Source organism: Sorex fumeus, unplaced genomic scaffold, assembly GCF_029834395.1.
Source record: "Sorex fumeus unplaced genomic scaffold, SorFum_2.1 ptg000010l, whole genome shotgun sequence".
Lineage (NCBI taxonomy): Eukaryota > Metazoa > Chordata > Mammalia > Eulipotyphla > Soricidae > Sorex > Sorex fumeus.
Window position 1 is genome coordinate 34,459,978 of NW_026606067.1, and position 7,350 is coordinate 34,467,327.

Consider the following 7,350-nt stretch of genomic DNA (forward strand, 5'->3'; position numbering starts at 1 on the left):
ATACCCTTTAATCTCTAAGGTCATGTTTTCTATTGAGTTGGTCCCAGTGGCTTGGCAATAATTTGAGAATGGAAATACAGGAAATACTTTATGCTACAAAATCTGAGTTTCACTGCTACGCTTTTGCTGTATTCCACAAATGGTCAAACCTTCTATTCAATACCCAATCATAAGCATTAATAAAGACCCTGATAAACCCATAGCATTGAGTTATATGCTTGGGAAGTGGGATCAAATACCAAAGCATTTGGGAACTCTGTGCTCTTTCTCTTTCTTTCCAAAATTTAGAAGGGGTCTCTAGAGTCAAGAAAGCAAAATATAGTGGAACTGTGCTAGAAGATCATATGCCTAAAACTCACCTATGAATAACTTTGTAAATCGTGGTGTCTTAATCAAAATACAGATTTTCTTGAGGCTTATAATTTGGAGAATGAGACAACCTCTCTTTGGAAAAGGGACCTTGGTACATTGACTTTGACTGGACCAAGACAGAGTCTTAAGAATACTTTTATATTGATAAATATCTGAGGCTTTTTTCTGGACAGTATTGGTCAGTAGAATCTTCCTATACCTACTTAGTCACCTTTCTCCTTATTGCTATACCAAACAAACAAACAAACAAACACATAAACAGAACATAGCCCAATGACATATCTCTGCCATTTTCTGTACATATAATGCATGTCCATTGTATGGTCCTCAACTGAGCGTGCCTGCTGTTCTGATGTAAAATTATGCATGAAATTTCTGAAAAACTACTAAATATGTATAAGATAGATAGATCTATCTTATCTATCTTTCTTAAGATACAGCAGAGTCTGGCAAACTTCCCGTGTTGTACTCAATATGCCAAATACCAGTAACAATGATGGGTCTCATTCTCCTAATCCTGAAAGAGCATTGAAATGGCTCTTATAAAATCTCAGGGCTAGGAAGAAGGAGACGTTACTGGTGCCTGCTAGAGGAAATCAACGAACAACAGGATGCTTGTGATCTTGTGATGTATAAGATATTTAGGTCATCCTAACTCTATAAGGCATTAAACAAGACCCTTCCTTTGCCTCTTTAAAGCTTGCTCTACAACCTGTGCATTCTTCCCAACTCTTTATCTTATCAATGATGCCCGTATTTTCTATTCAATTGTTTCTGTAATGTTCCTCAGACAGGAAAAGAGGAAGAAAACAGTGATTACTCTCCTCTAAGTGCTTATAGTAACTATGAGACCTAGGTAATGCTTATGAATACTGATCTTATACCTTGATTCGGTCATTGATTTCATAGCTATACCCATTTCCTGATCTTACCTTACTTTCCATTCTAGAGTCTCCTGAGGGTGAATCTAGACCACTTCCTTTAATAACTCTTCCAGCTCATCAGAACTCATAATACTTTATTTTCACTGACTCTGATCCACTGAGCTCTTTATTTGTTCCCCTAGTTAGCTTACATTTCATGGTTCATGGTTAAAATTACTCACTTATATCCACTGGCCTTGGATGGATGAGGAATTGAAAGAGCTATCCTTGGAGTATCACGTTTCACTCAAATGAGAGAAAGAATCCGGAGTTCCGACCTCCGTCGACGATCAAGAATCAGGGACGCTGTCTCGTTTGCCAAGGTGTCAAAAATCAGATGGGCTGGTCACGTAATGAGATTTAGAGACGACCGCTGGACTAGAGCCGTTACTGACTAGACTCCACGGGACGTTAAAAGACCACGTGGCTGCCCACCTACCAGATGGTCAGACTTCTTCATCAAGATCATGAACGATCGGTTTTAGGCTCTTCGTGTTCCTAAAATGAACAGATGCCATTGGGCTACACTAGCACGCGACAGGGACAAATGGTGACATTGCTGGTGCCTGCTCGAGCAAATCGCCGATTAACGGGAAGTCAAGTGATCAAGTGATCCACTGGCCTTAATCACATTCCTTAAGTCCTCTGTCCCGTCCCACAGGACTAGTCAACGTGGGTAACATGGAAAGGGTGTGAGAGTGAAAGAAAGAGACAGACAGCAGGATTAGAGTATAGTGAACAGAAGCTGAAGCTGCTTTATTGTAAATTCAGCAGCACTGTTATACGTTGAGTTTAAGCTTTGTCCCTCATAGTTTTGGGACAAAGGTAAATAAGGGTAGTCATGGGACAGATGGGAGAGATAACAGACTATCAGGGGCTCTTCAGAAGGCTACTCGTTAAATCGCAGACTGACATCAAGAATGTCAAGTCCTGTTTTTTAGTTCCTGTTGGACAACCATCCTGTTCTTGTAAAATGCCTTTGTTAACCCTGTAACTATTTTATAGGCAATGTCTTGCGATAGCTATGTACCCAAGAGCCTACATGTCCTCCCTTTCTTTATTTTCAGGAAGGTAAGGTTGTTTTTGAAAAGGCATTAATCAGCAAAGGAGAATAGAGGCCTATTCTACTTTAGGGCCCTATTAGGGACCGTCATAAAACTAGACCCTAAGCTCCATGCAGTTAGGCATGCTCTTCGACAAGGACTTGGGACCTGCTCAGGGGTTCCCTTGCCCGAAGATACATCTGTTCTGTGCTTTGAAGATGCCCTAGCCCAGGAGGTGATTGCTGGTCCCAAGTACCAGTGGGCATATGATCTGTTAAGGATATAGGGAACCTGGTGAAGCACTAAGGGCCTCACTGTATCCCTTATCTTCCAGATCCAGCTGGTGGTATGGATTTAGCCTGCAAGGAGTTCAATTGTTGCTTGATGAAAGCAGCCAGGCTCCGAAAGGCCCATGGTCCCAAGGAAATTAGCAGTAAGAGCCTGATTAGAGGACCAAGTATAGTAGGTAACAGAATGGCTAGCCAAAGGGAAGTAGAAAACCAAGTTTGAAACCAACTTTAGCCAGTGGTGACGGGGCAACTGCAGCCTCATGGGAAGGGGGGTGGTACTGGTTCGTCCTTCACACCCTACTGAAGTCACGAGTTGCTCCCCATGAGCAGCTCTCTGGCACGGCCATGGCTCCAGAGGCACGAGGACTTAATCCAGAGTCCGGCAGCTTGCGGCAGAAACGTGAATGGACTATGCGTTAAACTATGGTGCCATGCCTCCCCGAGAGGGAAAGGGTGTCTCTCCCTTCTGCATTTTCCCCCCTGACAGCAAGGTGGCCGCCACCTCAGAGCTTATTGGAAAGCCAGGTATGAGCCAGTGGTGATGGGGCAACTGCACCTCATGGGAAGGGGGGGCGGTACCAGCTCGTCCTTCACGCCCTACCGAGGTCATGAGTTGCCCCTCACAGGCAGCTCTCTGGCACGGCCATGGATCCAGAGGCACAGAAACCAATCTCGTAATTATCTGGCTCTTGGCAGAAATCCCTCTAGACTTAATTAGTAAAATATCAGAAATTCAAAATCACAAGGCCACTATTGCGGCTACGCGACATCATATGGCTTTTATAACCAGCTATAGAAAACAAATTATTTCACAAAGCCTTTTCAGCAGTTCTGAATTTTGGTTGGAAACTCTAAACAATAATGGTGCATCTTTAGTTGAAATAATGAATGTAATAAAAGCAGAGAGAGAGTTAAATAGAAATAATCTGTTTCATAGGCATTGGGAGGGGTGGGAGGAGGGTATACTGGGGTCCTTGCTGGTGAAAAATTAGTACTGGTGAAGGGAAAGGTGTTTGATCATCGTATGACAGAGACTTGAACCTGAAAGCTTTGTAACTTTCCCACAGTGATTCAATAAATAAATATAACAACAACAACAACAAAAAGAAATGTTAAAAATCAACAACAACAAGAAAAAGAAACCAGCTTTGTTCCTGGTCCCATTGTCTCTTGTATTTCTCCAGGCCCTCCCGCACATTAGCCCTAGAGTCCTTACCCTGCCCCAAGTGGTCCATGTAGAAATAGCACTCTTCTGTCAGAGCAGCACATAGTGCTCCTTGCTGGAGGAGCAGCAAGTCAAGACCTCTCCAATTCTGCAACACCATTTCAGTCAGGGAAGTCACGAGATCCTGCAGAAGGGAGATGGCTGCTTCCATTTTCTTGATGTCCTCATCTATGGATATTCCAGGTGAGATTGAGAGGCACATGTGGATTAGATTTTTGCACCGTCTCCAGCCACGTCAGGCTTATGAAACCAGTTGCTGGAACAGCAGAATTTGGGTCAGTGATTTCTTCTCGGCCATCTTTGTCGGTTTCACCTAGGAAGGAAGGAGAACAGGTCCCAGGGCCTTCCGGATTCCTGGAAGCAGCTGTATCATTAAAATGCTTCATTAATCTTTCAGGAAGTCATCTAGCAGCTCCTTCTTTAAGATCAAAGATGGACACAAACCCATGTCCCCATATAAGTACAGGGTTGGGCCATTCCATTGGGCACTCAGTGGGTCTTTCCATAAGGCGGAGGCATAGCGCTCTTCTGTGGTGGGATGCCAAAGCCAATCTGCTAAGGATTGTCCCTAAGAATCCAAGTTTAGGGGGGTATGGTGCCGCCAGCAGGTCAATCTGTACCTGTGAGGTGAGTGCATCAGCAGCCTGATGGCAACGTCAGACTTTCAGATACCCCAAAATTGCTGCCGTGCCTTTGGCCAGACCCCAAAAACTTGGGGCAAAGTTTACCAAGAAGGTAAAAGGCCAAAAGTTAGGTATGTGGGAGACACACCCACACACCACCTCAGGCTCAGCTATGTAATTGGAGGCATGGCCTCTCTGGTTCCTGATTGAACTGCTTAATGGCCATGATCCCAGAGTCTCAGAAACAAATCTCGGAACCCAAAGGTTTTTGGCAGAAATGCGTCCTGTTCCTGCAGTAGGTTACTGGAGCTGGGCCACTCCAGGTGGGAATAGGTTTTGTGCCTTGGCCTGTTCCCCCTGGTGGCCTGGTGACCACTACCCTCCAGAGGCCACTGAACAGTCAGGTTTGGGCCTGCAGTGAAGAGACATATGGGGCCTCACCACATGGGGGAGGAGCCGACTCTTTCTCCCCATCCCAATGAGACCCCGAGTAGCCGGCTACAAAGGGCTCTCTGGCTCCTGATGAAGCTGATTAATAGTCATGATACCGGAGACTCAGAAACAAATCTTGAAACCCAGTGGCTTTTGGCAGAAATGCATCTGGGCTGCATACAAGGTGGCCGCCAGCTCAGAGCTTATTGGAAAGCCAGGTAAGAGCTGGCGGTGACGGGGCAACTGCAGTCTCATGGGAAGGGGAGCGGTACCGGCTCATCCTTCATGCCCTACTGAAGTCACGAGTTGCCCCCCCATAAGCGGCTCTCTGGCATGGCGATGGCTCCAGAGGCAAAAGGACTTAATCCAGAGCCCAGAAGTTTATGGCAGAAAAGTGAATGGACCATGCATTAAACTATGGCACCATGCCTTCCAGGAAGGAAAGGGTGTTGCTCCCTTCCACTTTTACCCCCCTGGCAGCAAGGTGGCCGCCACCTCAGAGCTTATTGGAAAGCCAGGTATGAGCCGGTGGTGATGGGGCAACTACAGTCTCATACGAAGGGGGATGGTATCGGCTCGTCCTTCACGCCCTACCGAGGTCATGAATTGCCCGCCACAAGCGACTCTCTGGCATAACCATGGCTCCAGAGGCAAAAGGACTTAGTCCCGAGCCCAGCATCTTGCAGAAGAAAAGTGAATGGACCATGCATTAAACTACGGCACCATGCCTCCCCAGGAGGGAAAGGGTGTTGCTCCCTTCTGCCTTTTTTCCCCCCTGGCAGCAAGGTGGCCACCGCCTCAGAGCGTATAGGAAAGCCAGGTACAGGCTGGCGGTGATGGGCCAACTGCAGTCTCATGGGAAGGGGAGCGGTACCAGTACGTCCTTCACGCCCTACCGAGGTCACGAGTTACCCCCCACGAGCCGCTCTCCGGCATGGCCATAACACCAGACACACAGAAACCAGTCTTGTAATTATCTGGCTCTTGGCAGAAATCCAAAATTGTGGCCGCATGACATTATATGATTCTCATAACCAGCTATAGAAAACAAAATATTTCAAAATGTCTTTTCAGCAATTCTGATTGTTTGGGGGGAATTCTAAACAATAATGGTGCATCTTTTGTCGAAATAATGAATGTCATATATGTAGAGAAGAGTTAAGTAGAAATCATCTGCCTCACAGGCATTTGGAAGGGTGGAGGGGTGGGAGCGGGGGTATACTGGGGTTCTCGGTGGTGAAAAATGAGTACTGGTGAAGGGAAAGGGGTTTGATCATTGTATGACCGAGACTTAAACCTGAAAGCTTAATAACTTTTCCCACAGTGATTCAATAAATAAATATAAAAAGAAAAAAATAAATAAAAAAATTAAGGTGGAGTTCATGCCCAATTCAATCAGCTAATCAGTGGCTGAATAAATAGCAGTACTCCTACAAACAAAACAAAACAAAACAAAAAGAAATAATCTAAGTTTAGGAAATTAAAAATGAAAAGAGCATGTGCTAAGATATTACGAAGTGCTCCTTTAACAGGGTAGAGCTGCCCCCTCCTTAATTGGTGAAGCATGTTTTTTTTGTTGTTTTTTGGTTTTTTTTTTACACTGAGGTGTGCTCTTTCCACAATCCCTTGACCCTGAGGGTTGTAAGGGATACCTGTTCAGTGAGATTCCAAAAGAGGAGCAAAATTACTGAAAAACTTTTCCTGTATAACCGGGTCCATTTCAGTTTTAATGATTTCGGGTCTTCCCATGACAGCTAAGCAGGAAAGTATATGTGCAAGAAAATTCTTTCCTGCTTCTCCCACTTGCAGTGAGCCATACATGAATCCACTAAAGGTGTCCACAGTGACATGTAAGTACTTCAATTTGCCAAATTCAGAGACACGAGTCACATCCATCTGCCAAATGTCATTAAGTACTAAACCATGGGGATTAACCCTCAGGTGTGGGGTAGGCAAAGAGGTCACACAGGCCGAACACTGTTTAATGATTTGTGTAGCCTGTTCGCGACTTAAGGAAAATGTTTGTCAAAAGGTATTGGCATTATGATGGTGCAACGAGTGTGCTCATTGGGCCAGTTCAACTCCTGTGGCGGTGATCATTCCCGCAAATTTAGTAGCCTGATCAGTCAGAGCATTTCCTTGTGCAATGGGGCCGGGAAGGCTGGAGTGAGCTCTAAGATATCCTGTATAAAAGGGAAACTTTCTAACTCTAATTCTTGAATTTGCACAAACAAGCGAACCACATTAAAGGAGAGTTTGAGATAACTAACGGTTTCTAATAAAGGGATGGAATAAGCAACATATGCACTATCTGTATACAAATTAAAGGAAAAAATCACTGCAATGGGAAAAAAGCAGCAAGAACTGCCCATAACTCCACAAGCTGAGCTGAGTTATACAAGGAAGGGAAGAAATAAGTCTCGTCTTTCATCACAAGTGTGG